This window comes from Macadamia integrifolia, chromosome 6 (genome assembly GCF_013358625.1).
Source record: "Macadamia integrifolia cultivar HAES 741 chromosome 6, SCU_Mint_v3, whole genome shotgun sequence".
NCBI lineage: Eukaryota > Viridiplantae > Streptophyta > Magnoliopsida > Proteales > Proteaceae > Macadamia > Macadamia integrifolia.
The window spans coordinates 19,518,324-19,538,311 of NC_056562.1; the positions used below are offsets into that span (position 1 = coordinate 19,518,324).

At 40.3% G+C, this 19,988-nt stretch overlaps 1 long non-coding RNA gene across 1 annotated transcript; it reads left to right on the plus strand.

Moving 5' to 3' along the window:
- Positions 1–16,373: 16,373 nt before the first annotated feature.
- Positions 16,374–17,370, plus strand: LOC122081716. Its single transcript, XR_006141171.1, has 3 exons — positions 16,374–16,500; positions 16,672–16,820; positions 17,315–17,370. It is a non-coding gene; the product is annotated as an uncharacterized LOC122081716 (long non-coding RNA).
- Positions 17,371–19,988: the final 2,618 nt, after the last annotated feature.

A 19,988-nucleotide genomic window follows, 5' to 3' on the forward strand; every position in this document is an offset into this window, starting at 1 on the left:
AGCCGTTATTGGCCTGGGCCAATGAAAATACTTCTGATTTTGGATCTCTAAGAACAGGTTTGTTCGGGAACAATCAAATTCATATCGCTCAGGTTTAGCTATGTCAAGCAGCCGATCTATTCTATTCTTCTTCGGCTCACGAGAATCATCCCTAGGCCTCAGAGTCCTTTTCTTCTCCTTCTCTAACTGATCACCCCTGTCAACTATCCCTCTAGCGGCTAAGACTTCCTCCATGTTGGCATATTGATTGCACCGTCTTAATAGCTCGAGCATTGTTTCTGGCAAGTTAAGGGCCAGAGACTGGACCAGATCAGAGTATATTACGCCATTGCACAACATGCTATACGCCACTCCTTCCGGTAGGTTTTTTACCTCTAGTGTTGCCTTGGTGAATCGGGCAAGGAACTCTCTTATAGTCTCTCTTGCTCCTTGCCTCATGTTCATCACATTTTGCGTAGTTTGCTTCTTCTTCATACTTGCTTGGAAACGTGTGAGGAACGCTCTTGTCAACTCTTCATAGTTGTGGATAGACTGGGGCCACAAGTTTAACATCCATACCAGCGTAGCTCCTTTTAATGAGGCTGCGAAGGCTCGAAAGAGAATGGCTTTTGACTTGCCATGAACTATCATGGCTAAGCTGTAATACAGGAGATGATCATAGGGATCTGTGGTACCGTCATATCCATTAAAGATGGGTATCACAAAATTTGGGGGCACCTCGGCATTTATCAGTTCATCGAATAGTGCATTATGGGCCAGAGTTACAGTTATGTCGGTCGGGTGCCTTGGCCTCTGCATTCCTTCTACTCGCTCAGTGCGGCGCTGGATGTGGCTCTCCAGGTCATCCCTTCTCTCCTTGGCTCAGTGATCCAGGGAGTGACATGCCCTTTCACCTCTTCTTGGGCTTCTTCTTTGGTCTTGGTGACCACCAGGCCGATCTTGACCTTGACGTGGTGCACCTCTGGTCGGCTTGGTGGGTGAGCCCTGACCTCCATGGGGTTGATCTTATCAAGCTATCCCCTGGGAGTTCTCGTATTCTTCTCTATGTAGACGCTTGCCTCTGGTGAGTCTTTGAGGTGATAGTTGGTTGGTGTCTTCCTACCCGGGGTGGGGGTCTATAGGCATCATGTGTTTGTGGACTCTAGTGATGTGTGGAACGACGAGCTCTCCCATTCTGGGTAGGAATGGGACCTTTCGTGCACCCCTCAGTAGGAGAGCGGGGTGGTACCGAATGAACAGTGCTTGATGTTATGGCCGACCCCCTCCTTGTTGTTGACTGAGGGGTGACACTGTTGTCAGGAGATTCCTCGTTGAGTTGTCTGCCCGGAACAGGCCTAGGCGACTGAGCTTAACCAGTCCATGGCACAGGAAGTGCCGAGCCAAACTGACTTATGAAGTCTCGCACCAGTGTGTTTGTCACTAACACCTGTAGCTGTAGGCTTTGCATCTGCTCTTCCATATTCGGGAGAGTTACCCAGGATGATGGGATATGGCAAGATAGATGAGGGTTTTGCTAGCACTGATCTCCCTCTCCCTGGGCAACTTGTGTATTAAGCCAGGTTTTCTAGGGCCCTCGTGGATGGGTCTCTGCTAGGAAATTCTCCTGCTCTGCTATTGGTGGTGAATAGGGATGTCCAAGTGGTAACTCGCGGGTGGATCTTACTTGTGTTGTCGTAGAAGAAACGACCTTCTCACTCCTTAATTGCATTGGTCTAAGGTGGCTTTTTGTAACAGTTTCCTAGAGACGGCGCTAATCTGATGCGGTAAAAATTGACTAAATGATCTTCCCTATAGTTCCTGATGCTCCAGCCGACCTGCACAGAAGAGAGGACAGTGGCGAGCTGGGCTGACCCGACAGGGGACTCTCCGATGCCTAAGTCAGATCTTTCCACAGCAAATGCTCAAGAGAGCTTTTTCAATAAAAGAAGTGATCGATCCCCTTTGAGGGAGGCTTACCTTGATATTTATAGGCTACTAATGGAGGAAGGATGGGAGACATTCGTGGACAGTCTTGTTAGGCCTAGAGTCCTTGAGGTTAATGGCTCTCTAATGCTGGGAATATTCTAGATCCTAGGGTATACTAGGGGAATATTCCCCTCTCATCTTGGAAATGCCAACAGTGTGAGGAGTAAATGTCTCTGGTGACGTATAGTGGATAGATTCCCATCCTTGTAAATAGGGATTACGTTCCTTGAATGTAGGAGTGGACAAGAGCACGTTTCTAGAAACCTTGTTATTGACGTCGGGTCGAGGTGCAACACGGACAGATGAGATGCCAAGGTGGAAGCACGGCCTGATGGAGGGCCAAGGTGGCAGCACGGCCAGATGGAGGGCCGAGGAAACAGCACGGGCTAATGGAGTGCTGATGTGGTAGCTCGGTCTGATTGAGGGCTGAGGTGGTAGTACGGCTTGATGGGGGCAGAGATGGCAGCACAGCCAGATGGAGTGTTGAGGTGGCAGCTCGGGCTGATTGAGGGTCGAGGTGGAAAAACGACTAGATGGAGGGCCTAGGTAATAGCACGGCTAGATATGGTATCAATGTAGCATTGGTCTGGACACTCCTTGCCCATGCCGTGGTTAGGGAGAAATGCTCTCGTCACACCCCACTACTAATAGACCTAACATACCATTAGGAATACCGGTGGTGTGAGTAAGACAAGTACCTGTCTTACAACCGACCAGGATCTCTGATAGCAGTACCTTAACATTTTCACAACTCACATCACAAACCAACATAAGTAGCGGAATCATAAATAAATATGGAGAAAACGTCTAATGATAATATAATAGCGATAATCAAGTTATTCTGTTACATTCGTCTATGATGTATGATATAATCTCAAAAACAATATAAAATCCACAGTTATACCCAAAAGCATCAAAATATGATGTACATTCTCACAGTGCTACGTAAGTATAGTGGTCGCAAGCATAGTCGTGATCGTGCTCCTACGCTTCTGGCATCCACTAGTCACTCACACCATACTCCGACCCAGAAGATACTGGGTCACCCACCATTGGCACCATGTTACCTGCATCATCATCTAAAAAAGGGTGTATACGTGGGGTGGGCTTTCCAACTCGCTCAGTGAGGGGTGGGGTCAAGCACATCCAAGCAAGTCAATAGTAGTAATAATTTATGATGCATGATTGTAAAAAATTAAACACATAGTTCATGATGCTCGTGATGCAGTTCATTTATTTATTATCCACCTAACAATACAAACTAAGTCTGGTAAATGCTACTATAGCGCATTAGGCTGTATCCTTCGTCTCGGAAACAACATCAACTAAGCAGTAATACAAACCCTAGCAGTGATTAGAAGCCTGTCGATCTCCGTATGTGTCCATGGGTCTCCCAGCAAACCCCTGATAACCCCCTCCTGGCAGTCACAACACCGGTAACACATCGGCCATGTAGGGTAGGTTTCCGACTCCGACAACAATCACAACGTACAACGGGAGTGGCACTTCAAAAATGCACATCAAACCTACCACAATGGGTTATCCAACACCTCAACTCTTGTTGGCAAGGGTGCATAGCATAGGAAGTGATACCTAACCATATATATACTACATGCCTTCATATTGATACAATTAATATAGATTACACGATACCAGAGAGACCTCAGCCACAAAGTGTAATCCATCTCCAAATACAGTCCTGGGTACACGATACTAGAGATGTTGGGAAACATGTCCACACTCCTTGCTATGTTTTGGTGTTAACAAACAAACATACGTCTTTAACTTAGTTTGATAAAATGTGATTATCTTGAAGAAAGTGTAATTAGTTTGAAGAAACACTTTGAAGGTCGAATCAAGACATCAAGGTTTGAACTCAAGACCGAATATGAAGACATCAAGACCCATAATGATGAAGATATTAAGACCCAAGATGAAAACCATAGGATAGAGAATATATTTTGTAATTTGTACACACATTGCATACACACGCACCTCATGCATCATACTAGAATGACCTTATGTGGTAGAGTGCAATATGCATGCATCAAGCTAGAATGACCTTAGGTGGTAGAGTGAAATATGCTCTAGTAAAACTGTGAAAACAGATTAACCTGACTCAAGGGAATTTTGGGTAATCTTAAATTCGGTATCAGGAGATGAAACCTTCATAGAGGTTGTAGTAAATTGAGTCATAATTCCAATGCAACTAATATCAGGTCAATCCGAGGTTGGACCAAAAATTTATGGTCAAAACACTGACGACTAGTCAGTATGACAGTATTCTATCAAAACATTCTATCATGTTGGCGGTTGGCCGGCTGGAAGCCCCGATCAATCGGAACTGTCTGAGACCATAGCCGATCAACCGGTAGAAAGTCCCGATCGACTGTGCCTCCTTGGAAAAGCTCCAACGGCTAGTTTTTTACCTCAACGGCTCTTTTCGGTCGATCGGCTAACGATGGTAGTCAACTGGTGGCCCCAGAATACGACCGTTAGACCTTGATTTCCTACCTAAAATGCTTCACTAATCTCACCTATAAATATCCAAACCACTCTTAATTAAATATGAAAAAAGAAAGAGCATTAAGAGCATTATTGTAAGCATTCAAGAGTCATTAAGATAATTCTATCCAACTTGAGTTGTTCGATTACTCTAATCCCAACAAAAGGCTCAAGTCTTAATCAAGTCCTCCACTCTCTCCTATGCAAGTCAAAGCCATAAGAAAGGACTTTACAAAAGGTGCATCATTCATCTCTCATTCTTATCATTTGCACCACGCTTGAGATATTCCTCTTATTCCACTACTTCTTATTTATTTCTATTTTTATAATTCTAGATTGTTCTTAGGATTGTAAGGATTCTCTTATCCTAAAAAGAGGAAGGTGTCTCTCTACCTCCAAAAGAGATTATAAAGGTGCATCTCTACCTGTAAAAGAGATTTGTAAGGATACTCTTATCCGTAAAAAAGATTGTAACGGTTTTCTTCCCTACCTACCGTACTGAAAGGGAGAACTAGTGAAATACCTTACAAGAGGATTCTTGTAGGGAGTGGACTAGACTCGGATTGAGTTAAACCACTATCAATCTTGTGTTGTGTAATTGTGTCTATTTTATTTATTCAGCATCGTTTTTAACTTGCAATCACAATTGGGACCTATACATCGAAAAGAGTTAATTTTCACTAGTATAACCTATTCACCCCCTTCTAGGTTATTTTAATTGGTATTAGAGCTGGAGATCAATTTATTTAAGACTATATTGTCTTAAAAGTGAGTCAAAGACCATGGCCACATTCTAAGGACCACCAGAAGGCATGAACGCCTCGAGACCCCCTTACTTTAATAGAGAGAAATTTTCTTTCTGGAAGTGCAAATTCAAAAACTTTGTGTGTGGTCACAACATTCTTGTATGGAGAGCCATAGAGAATAGATCATACACCATCACCAAAATTGTTGATAGAAAGACAGTATCAAAAGATGAAGGGGAATGGACAGCTGAAGACATCACTCTCATCCAATACAACTTCCATGCAATCACGTTCCTTCAGTGTGCCCTCAACGAACAAGAGTTCAACCAAGTCATAGCATGTGACACAGCTAAAGAGATTTGGGATATGCTTCTTGTCACACATGAAGGTACAGCAAAGGTAAAGGAAAGAAAGGTAGACCAACTCGTTTCTGATTACGATCCTTCTTTATGAAAGAAAATGAGTCAATAACTTCAATGTTTACAAGATTTACTGATATTTTGAATAGTCTCAAAAGTTTAGGCAAAACTTATACTAACGCTGAAAAAGTCAAGAAAATCTTAAGAGTCTTGCCTGCAGCTTGGAGACCTAAGAAAACAACAATAGAAGAAGCCAAAGACTTGACGAAAATCTCTTTGGCCTACTTGCTTGGATCTCTACAAACTCATGAAGTAGAGTTGAACGCCGACAAACCAAATCCTAAGAACAAAAAGAGAACCATAGCTCTAAAGTCAACTCAAACTATCGAAGAAGTAAGCGATGATGAAGAAGATGAAGAATTCGATATGGAAAAAGAAATTTCACTCATCACAAGGAAGTTCAACAAGTTCCTAAAAAAGAAAGGAAGATTTCAATACAAGAACAAATCCTACGGAGACAAATCCTATGGGGAAAAAGGTAAATCTAAAATTAAACCCAAGGAAATCTCTTCTAAAGATATAGTCTGTTTTGAGTGCAGAAAGCCTAGACACTTTAGAACCAAATGCCCACATAAACCAAAGAAGAAGGCTTATGCATCCACATGAGACTCAAGTGATGAATAGGAGAAAAGTGAATTTGGAGAAGAAGTCACCAACCTCTCTTTGATGGCCATTAGAGATGAAGAACAAGAGGTATGTCGAACTCAACCTGAATCCTTAATAAGGGACTCTAATGAGGAGCTTTAAGAAGCCTTCGAGGCCTTGTATAAAGAAAGTATCAAATTAGAGTCTGGTAAGAATGAACTTGAAAAAGAGGTTGACACAATAAATAAGAGAGTGGATGCACTAACCTCAAAGGTGAGTGAACTGGAGGAAGAAAACTTCAAGTTGAACTCCACCCTCTGCACCTTTACCCAGGGGCAAAAGAACCTTGACAATCTTCTTGGTTCTCAAAGGAAGGGTCCAAATGAAAGAGAAGGACTGGGTTATAATGGACAAAATCCATCTAGAAATGGGAATCTAAGAAGGGGTGATCAAAGAAACCAACCATCCACCTCTTACATTAAATGTAGTTTTTACAAAAAGACAGGACATTCCATAAACCAGTGTCACTCCAAGAAAAAGAACAAACCCAATTCTCAAACTGAGAGACCAAGAGTTAGCCATGCCTACTATTACACGCCCCTAAGAAGGCAATATAGGTCTCAAGAAGACTCTAGGCCTATGTCTAGGTATAGAAAAACCTAACCTCAAAGAGAATACTCTATTGAGAGGCCCCAAAAACAATACCAAGGGTATGAGAACTACCCTCGGGAGACTTATAGACCACAAGGGAAATACCAAGATCAAGGATCCTATAGATTTCGAAGATACTATACTCCTCAAAGATCAAATGGACCTTATGAACATCAAAGGACCTAAAGAAACCCAAAGTCATCCCAAAGGCAGAACCAAAGACCTAAAAAGTACAAAACCATTTGGGTTCCAGTAGAAAAGTTTAACACTAACAATAATGGACCCATGAGATTATGGGGACCAATGTACAACTAAATTTCTGTTATAGGTTTGCTTGAAGAATAAGGTGGAAGCTGAATGGTCATCGATAGTGGACGCTCTAAACACATGACATCCAACAAGAACCTATTCTCAAGCTTACGGGACTACGATGGAGGATGGGTCTCCTTTGGAGATGACAGCAAAGGAAAAAGTGCTGGTATTTGAAAAATAAGACTTGGAGGTATTTCAATCTCAAATGTTTACTTTGTGAAAAATCTGAATTATATTCTCCTAAGTGTGAGTCAGTTATATAGCATTGGATACAAAGTAGAATTTAATATCTCCCATTGTTGCATTAAAGATGCAAATGATAATTCAATAATAAAAGGGTCTGGGAAAAACAATATCTATGTTTGTATGCTTGACAAATCAAGTTCCTTGAATGCATGCTTGGTTTCTAACCATAGTGAGTCTTCATTATGGCATAGAAGACTTGGACATGTAAATGTCAAGTTGATTCAAACCATTGCATCCAAGGATCTTGTGAGGAACCTCCTAAAATCAAGTATGTAATAGACAATTTTTGTGATGCTTGTCAAAAAGGCAAACAAACCAAGGTCTCCCACAAGTCGAAGAATATTGTCTCTTCCTCTAGACCATTGGAACTACTTCATTTATACTTATTTGGACCTATCAATATATGTAGTATGAGTGGTAAAACTATACCTTTGTAATCACTGATGACTACTCTAGATACACTTGGTCTATTTTTCTGAAAAACAAAAATGATACCTTCGATGAATTTGTAACTCTATGTAATAGATTGTAAAATCAGAAAGGGTATACTGTAACCTCTGTGAGGAGTGACCATGGAGGAGAATTTGATAATATAAGTCAATTTGATTTATATTGCAACAAGCATGGTATTGACCATAACTTCTCTGCTCCTAGAATGCCTCAATCTAATGGGGTAGTTGAAAGGAAAAATAGGTCATTTACAAGAGACAGCTCGGACTATGCTTAATGAGTATTCATTGCCTAAGAACTTTTGGGCTGAAGCTGCAAATACATGTACTAAATAGGATAATTCTCAGACCTTTACTTTCTAAGACCCCTTTTGAACTGTACTTTGGTAAAATACCAAAAGTAGACTACTTTAGAGTTTTTTGGTGTAAATGCTTCATCTTAAACACCGAAAAATATCTTGGAAAATTTGATGTGAAATCTGATGAATGAATATTCTTAAGATATTCACTCCACAGTAGGGCATATAGAGTTTTTAATGAAAAGTCATTAATGGTTGAAGAATCTATGAATGTACGATTTGATGAATCATTGCCTAATGACTTAAACAAATCTCTTATTGATGATGATGATATCATGATTGATGACCTTAAGAACAAAATTAATGATATTTCTCTTGAGGATTCAAATGATGTCACCATCAAACTAGAAACACTTCCTAAGGAAGTCATCCCGCATAGGAATCATCCCTTAGAAAACATCATAAGGGATCTAAGATGGAGAAATCCAAACTAGATCTAAAACCCGAGAGGTATGCAATCATACTACATTTATCTCAAGGATCGAACCCAAGAACATAGAAAAAACACTAAAAGACAGTGATTGGATTATCGCTATGCAAGAAGAGCTTCACTAGTTTGAAAGAAGCAAGGTATGGGAACTTGTCCCAAGACCTGACCACCACACCATCATTGGTGCTAAGTGGGTCTTTCACAATAAACTGGATGAAGACAAGAACACAGTAAGAAACAAAGCGAGACTAGTTGCCAAAGGATATAATTAGCAGGAGGGAATAGAATATGATGAAACCTATGCACCAGTAGCAAGGTTAGAGTCCATTAGAATGCTACTAGCATTTGCATGTCATAAGGACTTTAAACTATATCAAATGGATGTCAAAAGTGCCTTCTTGAATAGATACATTCAAGAAGAGGTATATGTAGCTCAACCCCCTGGTTTTGAAGACCCTAAGTTTCCAAACCATGTCTATAAACTTGAGAAAGCCCTATATGGCCTCAAACAAGCGCCTAGAGCTTAGTATAAGAGATTAAGTACTTTCTTGATAGAAAGTGGCTTCTCAAGGGGGAGGATTGACACAACCTTGTTCGCGAAGAGCTTGAAGAATGACATACTCATTGTTCAAATCTATGTAGATGATATCATCTTTCGCTCAACCAACGAGAAAATGTGTACCGATTTCAGTAGCAAGATGAGCAATGAATTTGAAATTAGTATGATGAGAGAGTCAAATTTCTTCCTTGGACTTCAAATAAAACAAACTGACAATGAAATTTTCATAAACCAAAGTAAGTACACCAAGGAGCTGCTAAAGAAATTTGACATTAACAGTAAAAAATCTTCAGACACTCCGATGAGCTCATCCTTGAAACTAACCAAGGATACTAGTTATAGAGGCATGATTGGGAGCCTTCTATATCTAATGGCAAGTAGACCTGACATCATGTACAGTGTATGTGTATGTGCTCGGTTTCAAGCTGATCCCAAGAAATCTCACCTCACAGCTGTAAAAAAGAATTTTTAAATATTTGAAAAGCACATGTGATGTTAGGTAATGGTACCCCAAAAACCAACCCCTTGACTTGGTCAGCTTTTCAGATGCTGACTTTGTAGGCTACCATATCGACATAAAAAGTACCAGTGGTACCTGTCACTTTCTCGGCTCTTGCCTTGTATCTTGGTTTAGCAAGAAACAAAAATTTGTTGCTCTATCTACCACCGAAGCTGAATATGTTGCATCTGGTAGATGTTGTGCCCAAATCTTTTGGATGAAACAAACTCTCCAAGATCTTGGAGTGAGTTTTGAATCTTGCCCAATCATGTGCGATAACACCAGTGCCATAAACTTGAGTGAAAATCCCATTTTACACTCAAGGGCAAAGCGCATTGATATTCGACACCACTTTTTACGAGACACCATTCAAAATGGTGATGTTTCTCTAGAATACATTGAAACTGAGAAACAACTCGCAGATATATTCACTAAACCCCTAGGTGAAGAGCGTTTTAGCTTCCTAAGGAAGGAGCTTGGCATTTGCAACCCATTTGGTTGAATGAATAAACATTCCTTCATGCATATTTATTCCAAAAGCCCAGACTTGAAAAACCCTTTCAAAATTCACAATTTTTTAGGTTTTCAGGAAATTTTGGAGTCTTCCAATCAACCACCTCTGACCGAAAGGATTATCGATCGACCACCACAATCTACCGGTCGACCGGCGCCGCAAAAAAATCGATTCCAAACTCCTTTAAAATTGAATTTTTGAACCACTTTGTCTCATTTAAAAAACCCCTTTTGGCCTAAAACCCTATTTCGAATATTCCTCTCCCAAAACCCTAGCTTAGAATCCATTTCTAACCTAGATCTCTCAAGATCCTCTCCCTTCCCTCTCAAAAAAACAAAAAAAAGCCCTTGCATCTCTTCTCTTCTCACGCCCTTCATCATCATGGACTCTCCCTGCCCCCACAAAGGCAAGAAGACGATAGCTCAAAAGGAAAAAAGGAAGGCCTCTGACAAAGATATCTGGTTCTCCTCCTCCATTACTCGAGAATCATGGGATCTCTATATCTCTCGTCACATAGAGCAAGGTAGAACCATCAATTCCGACTCTTTGTCCAGGTATGACATCAAAGACCTATTTGATGCTTTGGGATGGGGCAACATTCTCAAACTAGAGTTCAACTGTTATCTCCACCTTATTAAAATGTTCTTTTGCAACCTTACTTTTTCTGGTGAAGGTGACAACCTTCTTGTCCATTCCTATGTTAAGGGAGTTCCTATAGATATAGACATTCTAATATTAGGAGAAATCCTAGACATCTCTGTGGTAGGGGAACTCAAATACTACCAACCCAAGACCTATATAGAACAATTCATGGATGTTGACTATGTGTACTCTAGCATCATGAAGGAATATGCTAATACTCACAAGATTAAGGGAAAGGAACTCACCGATATAGGGAGGATTGTAAATCTCATCATCTCCTACAACATCCTACCAAAGAGTGGTCATAGAGATGAAGTCTCCCCATTTTATGCTTATGTCTCCTACTATGGTTGCAAGACTGTGAGCATCAACCTTCCTTACATTCTGCTCAAAACCATGATTATCCATGGTGATAGACTTCAAAAGGGAAATCTTCCCTATGGAAGGATGATTTTCCAAATCTTGGACCACTTTCATATGGATTTTTCTGGTGAATCATTTGAACTTTTCCCTCAAGAGATCAATCTTTCCACTATTCGCAAGATGCACCTTCTTCCCAAGCAGACCATTGGCTCCAAAAAGACTGATGCTGGACCCAACCAGCCACAACAACAAGGAAATGATGATACGTCAGCCTATGCGATCATTGTCGATCTTCAGAAGGTTGGGAACATCATCCTTGCCCAATTGGTGAACATGGAAAGAAAGCAGAATGAGATTCTCAAGCTCCTACACAAAGACAAGGAAGATGAAGATGACGGAAAAGAAGAAGAAGAGGAGGATACAGAGGATGTGGATGTAGAGGATTAGGAGTCCTTACTCCTTTTATATAATCTTACAAAACTATTACTCTGTTTTTATCTTGGGGAACTTAGTCTTTGTTTTAGTCTTTTATGTTACTTTTTGCTAAAATACTCTGAGATACAAAGTTGAACCTATGGTAATTTTCTGTGTTATGTTAGTTTAACTTTTCTTTGGCACATACTCAGGGGGAGCATTTTAATAACTTGTGTAGTTTTGATTTCCTTTTTGTTGTTAACAAAAGGGAGAGAAACATCTATAAACATCTATCTTTATAGTGTCTATCTTTGTTGAAATGACAAGTATCTATCACTGAATTAAAATATCTTATTGATCTTTGCACTGTGCTACTGCCATTTCTTGTATTTGGTTATATTGCCTGTGTTTGTTTGTCATCACCAAAAAGGGGGAGATTGTTGGGAAACATGTCCACACTCCTTACTATGTTTTGGTGTTAATAAACAAACATACGTCTTTAACTTGGTTTGATAAAATGTGATTAGCTTGAAGAAAGTGTAATTAGTTTGAAGAAACACTTTGAAGGTCGAATCAAGACATCAAGGTTTGAACTCATGCAGACATGACCTTGAAGCTTAAAGACATTCAAGACCGAATATTAAGACATCAAGACCCATAATGATGAAGATATCAAGACCCAAGATGAAGACCATAGGATAGAGAATATACTTTGTAATTTGTACACACATTGCATACGCATGCACCTCATGCATCATACTAGAATGACCTTAAGTGGTAGAGTGCAATATGCATGCATCATGCTAGAATGACCTTAGGTGGTAGAGTGAAATATGCTCTAGTAAAACTGTGAAAATAGATTAACCTGACTCAAGGGAATTTTGGGCAATCTTAAATTCGGTATCAGGAGATGAAACCTTCATAGAAGTTATAGTAAATTAAGTTATGATTCCAAAGCAACTAATATCAGGTCAATCTGAGGTCGGATAAAAAAGTTATGATCAAAACACTGATGACTGGTCAGTATGACAGCATTTTGTTAAAATAGTCTGTCAAGTTGGCGGTAGACCAGCTGGAAGCCCCGATCGACCGGATCTGTCCGAGACCATAGCCGGTTGATTGGTAGAAAGTCCCAGTTGATCGGTGCCTCCCTGAAAAAGCTCCAACGGCTAGTTTTTTTTATCTCAACGGCTCTTTTTGGTCGATCGGCTATCGATGGTGGTCGACCGATGGTCCCAAAATACGACCGTTAGAGCCTGACTTCCTACCTAAAATGCTTCACTAAGCTCACCTATAAATACCCAAACCACTCTTAATTAAATATAAAAAAATAAAGAGCATTAAGAGCATTATTGTGAGCATTCAAGAGTCATTAAGATTGTTCTATCCAACTTTAGTTATTCGATTACTCTAATCCTAACAAAAGGCTCAAGTCTCAATCAAGTCCTCCACTCTCTCCTGTGCAAGTCAAAGCCATAAGAGAGGACTTTACAAAAGGTGCATCATTCATCTCTCATTCTTATCATTTGCACCACACTTGAGGTATTCCTCTTATTCCACTACTTCTTATTTATTTTTACTTTTACAATTCTAGATTGTACTTAGGATTGTAAGGATTCTCTTATCCTAAAAGGGGGAAGGTGTCTCTCTACCTCCAAAAGAGATTGTAAAGACGTCTCTCTGCCTGTAAAAGAGATTTGTAAGGATACTCTTATCCGTGAAAAAGATTGTAAAGGTTTTCTTCCCTACCTGCCGTACTGAAAGGGAGAACTAGTAGAATACCTTACAAGAGGATTCTTGTAGGGATTGATTCTTGTGTGAATGTGCCTATTTTATTTATTCAGCATCATTTTTAACTTGCAATCACACTTGGGACCGATACATCGAAAAGAGTTAATTTCAATTAGTATAACCTATTCACCCCCCTCTAGGTTATTTCAAAAGAAACCTTGGCCACAAGTGAAACCCGAGGCCGTTTACCTAATCTAGCATGCAAATAGTAGTTGAGTATGGACTACGCAACACCGACAAAACCTCAACTGCGAAGCGTATCCATTTTCAAATGCAGTCCCGGGGTACACGATACCAGCGAGACCTTGGTCACAAAGTGTAACCCGCGACTACAACTAACTCTAATGCACATAATCAATGCATGAATGCAACATATATACGGTAATCATGACACCAGTACCACCTCGGCCACGTCGGATTCCGTCTCACACATAACCAAACACACAGCGATCACGGTACTAGTACCACCTCGACCACACCAGATCCTGTCATACATCTCTATACAACTCATATCATGATCATAAAATGACAATTACAATTAAATATATAATTCTAAGCATGTGAGTAATTTAATAAATAATAAACATTCCATAAATAAACATAGTCCATCCCTCACCTTGTTGATCTCTGTTTGTTTTAGGGTTCAAGTAAGGCCACCGATCAATCCAATCAATTCTGGCTTTGGGGCACGTGCACGTCACTGTCTTAGACACAAAGGGAATCGTACATCAATACGCATCAGGAACATTGGGAGGGTCCTATACAAGTCACCCCCAAAATGTACAGACACTGTCTCCCAATGACAGTAATGTCACCAGAAACAACCACCGAAAACAGGGCATTTCCACCGAAAATATTAGACCTGTTTCCGATGGAGGTGACAGAAAGCCCATAAGGCTCCATGTCCACTGGAAATATGCCACCGAAAATAGACCCAGTGGATCTGGTGGGCTGTTTCTGGTGGTGGTTCAGGTCAGTCAATCAAATTTGGGGCTTTCTAGCTCGGGCCCGATTGTTGGGATTCATTCCATGGAGTTTGTAGGGTATGTTCCTAACATCATTATAAGCCAAGAAAATTCTAATTCCACTAAGCCGTTTGGGAGATACGTCGATCGAACAATTGAAACCCTAGTTGGTCTTTTGGCATTACACGTTGTCAGAGCTTACAGGGCTTGGTTCGAGCTCGGCAACAACATTGGGAGGGTAGAACACTCATCCTACAACCTTAACATGGTGTGTGCACCAAGATTCCATCCATACCTAGCTTTGTCTAGGTCAAAATGAAGAGAGAGAGTGGTATGGGAGGTTGTACTTACCTCCGGCAACAAGGCGACAGCTGGCACCAAGGTAGGCCTTCAACCTTCTCCTTCTTCCTCTTCTTCTTCCTTCCTCTCCTCTTTCTCTCCTCTCCTATGTTGGGAACAAGGGAAATGAGGAAATGAATCCTCATTTCCAAACTTATAACTTAAGTGGGCCTTAGGTTCTGTATGGTTTGAGCCTCTTTTGAATTAATCTAGTTAAAATGAGTTTCGGGGCACGAGGAGCCACACATTTAGGTCCACAAAGTGGCCACATCATGAGGAAGACATTTACGATACATGTGGCAGGAACCACAAGCATCGGAACCTCGACAGCAGCCTATTAACCCACCAAAAATAGGCACCAGATTCAGGCCTAGGGCTACTTCCGGTGGTCAACATAGCTTGCTGTCTCAATAGCTTGCTATTCCATGGTTGTTCTCGCAAGGGTGGTTGCCCTCAGACATGCTCAAGGCCTTTTAGAAATTTTGATGCGTGTCAAAAATCAAGTGTGGGGAGTCGGATCACTTACCGTCTAGGATCGGAAGGTATAAATCCCCTCCAGTTAGATAGGCACGTAATGCACGAACATGTGGGGTCATCTCTACCCCTTCAGCAATGCGCAGCCGTGAGCCAAAACCCAGTCATACTTCCGATCTCTGATTCGAGGCCTGTCACAATAGTTAAAATTAGATCGGATTAGGGCACAGGTGTAACATTTGCTGTGGGAGGCTGTACTGGATTCCCACAAGAAATTTCCACCCCCAATTTCAATTTTAGGCTAACCCTAACCCTAGCCGATTCCTATCCTAGCTCAATTCACTGAGATGGGTTAGGGTATTTTACCTTCCCAGGGTTCCTAGGGTGTGCAGGCCAGTCCATCTATAGCTGTTCAGCTCTAGATTCCATTTCCAACTATGGTAGCATCCTCTGGGAGCACCCTTGTACTACTGGCAGCATATGGGGAGTGCAAGAACAGTAGCAGCATAAGTCGCAATAGTAGGAGGAGCAGCAGTAGTAGGATGAGGTAGCATACCTCTCTCTCCTTCCTTCTTCTTCTTCCTTCCTTCTTTCTTCTCTTTTCCTTGCTTTCTTCCTTCTCCCTCTATGTTTTCCTTTGTAAGAGGCAGCAAAGGGGAAGGTAGTAGCCAACCCTTGCCCTCTTTTAAAGAGGTCTGTTTGGTTCTTACTTCTTAAGGAAACTCATTTTTATTATTAATCAAAATTAAATAACTAAATATAGGGTAACTAGTTGAACATAAAATTTGGTCCATTAGAACCCTTATTATGCCCCTACACATGGTAGAAATGGGTGGAATTACCCCCGTAAAGTAGTGGGGCCCACAGAGAAAAATCTTATTTCTGGGCATTCTGCAACTGCAACCGGCTGGCTGGTTGGTCATTGGCCTGCCTGTTTCCCTAATTTTGGGCTCCCATCTGTCTTAACCTCTGTTTAAGGTAGTCCACTATATGTAGAACCTTCTCCAGACTTTTGGACCATATACCCCTTTTCACTTGGACTTCTAGGTTGCCAATTTCCTCCCTTACACAGTTGTATGGCTATATGCATGGGGTGTATAGCCTATAGCCTAATATTACACTTCTCAATTAAACTCCTTCTCTAGGGTTTGGTTGTTTCAAAATTTAGGGTGTTACCCTGCATCTCGTGAAAGGAGACGCCTGAGCAGCGACCACAGCTTTGCAAGATCGAAGTTTGGGTTTCCACCTTCGCTACTTTGAAATCCTCTACAAGGTACGCCCCTGCTCTTCCCAAGAGCAATTGAGCCCTAATCTGTAACTCATCAAGGAACATGCCTCTACAACTTTGGCTGTTCCTCACTTCCTCTCCCTCATAAGTCGTCAACCCTATCAATTTCGATTGTTGATCTTTAGCTGCTTCATTCTTCGTCTGTGACCAAGGTAGGTTAGGTGAACTAAGCTATTTGACATCAACCCTGCTGGCTTCGTGTCCAAGAAGAAATCAAACTTGAACGAGTATCCTAATCCTCTGCTAGAGCTCCTTCGCTGCTCTCCTACCACCAGCTAAAGAAGCCTCCCCACATCCTCGATGTCGTATGTTCATAACTCTCTCTCTCTCTCTCTCTCTTTTCTAGCAAACGTGAAACTTACGGAAGAATGTAACAACATTTCATAGGTAGTGTAACAGCGTAAGACAGGAAAGGGTTTTGTGGGTTGTTTGAAGCTGGAAAACTCCCTCATAGGTTCTCTCTCTCTCTTGATTTTGCAAAAATGCTGAAGAAAATTTTATGGCTTCTTTTTGGTTCTGAAATCGTTTTTCTTCTGTTCCTTAGGTACTCAACAGCATTTCTTCTTGGTTTTTTGTATCAATTTCCTCAACCCTTCATTTTACTTGCCCTTATCTAAGTTAAAATGGGGATTTAACTCTGCTTATTGCATTAGTCAAAGCTTGGGTTTCGGCAAAAAGGTATAAACTGCATATGGCTGACACTATGCATAAACCTTCGTGATCATCCAATTTAATTGACTTTTGAACAACTTATGTTGACTCTCCTCCACTCTGTGATTTCCATCATCTTGGATTGTAGATTTTGAAGATCGACCTTGCTTGCATTTGTGCTTTGGTTATTTGCTACAAGAATGGTAAGCATTTAACCCTTCCCTGATTTTAGCCCTAAAATAAGAGGATTTCCATCTATGATTAGGAAGAATGTGTGTTGGGTTCTAATAATACTTTCACAACTTTTGTAGGGGATTTCACAAGTTAGGACATCTTCCTAATTCAGTATGTTGTCTTATTTTGTTAGCATGGAAAGAAAGTTCATTCTTTTGTTTGAAGCTCTACTAATGGTGTTTTGGGGTTCAATCGGCTAGGTTTTCCCCTTTCCTCATTCAATTTTTTTATTTTTAGAAGAATCACCTTGGAGCTTCTATTCTGGCATTTTTCTTTGGTTGAATGGTGGTTTCAGCATAAGAAGCTCCATTTCTTAAGGAGTTTCCCTTTAATTCTAGGAACTTTGTCAAGCTACTGGTTCTCCACCATCTTGAATCTCTTTTACAATTCTTCTCAAGCATTTGGTTTCAGGTAAGCTCTCATGTTGGAATTACTTCTTTTTTTGGTTGTGATTTTTATCATGAATCCATTCTTTCATATGTGTTATGGTTGAATCTTTAGTTTGATTAGAAGAGATCATGTATTCTCTCATTTTATTGATTTGTTTACCAAATCTCTAAGGATATTATGCCTATTGGATTGATTTTTTTGGAAATGCATAGTAGATCTTGTTTGCCATATATAATAATTCCTTGATTTTGGATGCTCTATCAGTTCATATGGATTCAAAGTGAAATCCCTAACCACTGGGCATGATTTCATTTTAAATAAGAGGATGTTATAATGTTTAAAAAAAAATTATGTAAGAAACGTATCCAGAAATGGATGTTATCAAACAATAATGTGTGTAAAAAATGATCCAAGAAATAGGTTTATCAAACACCCAAAAATCCATTTCTGTTCCCAAAAACATGAAAATGTGTTTCTGCTATTTCTGGACATAGAAAGAGCAAAAATTTTGTCAAACAGTGCCTTAGCCTTATCCCAAACTTAATGGAGTCAGCTACATGGATCCGTAGAAAAAAAATTGAAGAAGGCTAAATAAGAGTTGAGGAGGGGAGGGATGGGAAGATGAGAGATGAGAGAAAAAATACTATGTGTGTGAGAGGGAAGAGACTACCCAGAAGTTAGGAAAGACTTAGCTAAATGGGGTTGGCTACATGAGTCCTTACTCTACAAAAGGTTCTATCTAAGGTCATAGTGGGGACTAGACCAAGGCTACGCATGTCATTCCTCACCACTTTGTCTATGGTCATTTTAGGCCTACCCCTAGTTCTTTTAGCTCATTCAATCTGGATGCGATCACTCCTCCTTATTGGAACGTCCTCAGGCCTCCTTTAAAATGTCCATACCATCTCAAATGACTTTCACAGAGCTTATCGTTGATCGGTGCCACTCCCAAAACAGATTTAATATGCCCATTATGTACTTTATCCTTTCTGGTTTACCGCACATCTATTTTAACATCCTCATCTAAGCTACACATAGTTTGTCAATATGAGTCTTCTTGACTGCCCAACATTCTGCCTCATACATCATAGTTGGACGCGCAACAGTCCTATAGAATTTTTCCTTGAGCTTTAGGGGGATACGCCTATCACATAGGACTCCGGATGCGCTTCTCCACTTCATCCATCCCACTTTAATCCTCTGTGAGATATCATCCTCTATGTCACCTTCTTTATTTATGATAGATCCCAGGTATCTAAAACAATCACTTTGAGGAATATCCGTCTCATCAATTTTCACTATATCATGATCCAACATAGAGTGGCTAAAGTTACATTTGACATACTCCATCTTCAATCTACTAATCTTAAAACCTCTTGTTTCCAATTTTGATCTCCAAAGCTCCAATTAGTGTTAATCCCCACATTAGTTTCATCCACTAAAATGATGTCATTTGCGAAGAACATACACCAGGGGACCTCATCTAAAATGTTATTGGTTAATTCATCCATGATAAGTGCTAACAAATAGGGGCTTAGGGCCGATCCTTAATGTAACCCAATTGTAATTGGGAATTCCTTGTCTTGGCCTCCCATCGATCTCACTCTAATCACCATGCCTTCATATATGTCCTTAATTATATCCACATATGTACTCAACACCTCCCTCTTTACTAGAACACGCAGGATTAAATCTCTGTGAACTTTGTCATAAGCTTTTTCTAAGTCAATGTAGGGTGTCAAGACCTAAGCCTGAATCGATAAAACCAACCGAAACCAAATGACAAAACTCGAACAGAACCAAACAAAATTGATCCTTATTGGATTGGTTTTGGACTGAGGTATGTTGGGACCGGTTGAAAATGGATCCAAATCAAACCGACCAATAACCAAAAGGAAACCAAACCGAATGAGACCGATTAAAAAAAATAAATGATTGTGAGATTATAAATTGGTGAATTGAGTATCTATTTTTTTACAATATTAGTGAGAAAATTTTTTATTGTAAAGGGAATGGTTACAAATCATTGAATATTAGGTTATGAATGGAAAAATTGATTTGTAAATTGTAATAATGCTTTTATTGATTTCCTTGTTGACTATACAAAACTAGTTAAATAGTTAAATGAATGATTGGATAATAGGGTTCATTTTGTGATTTCAATATTAGTTATCTTCTTAGTAATTTGTTATCCATTG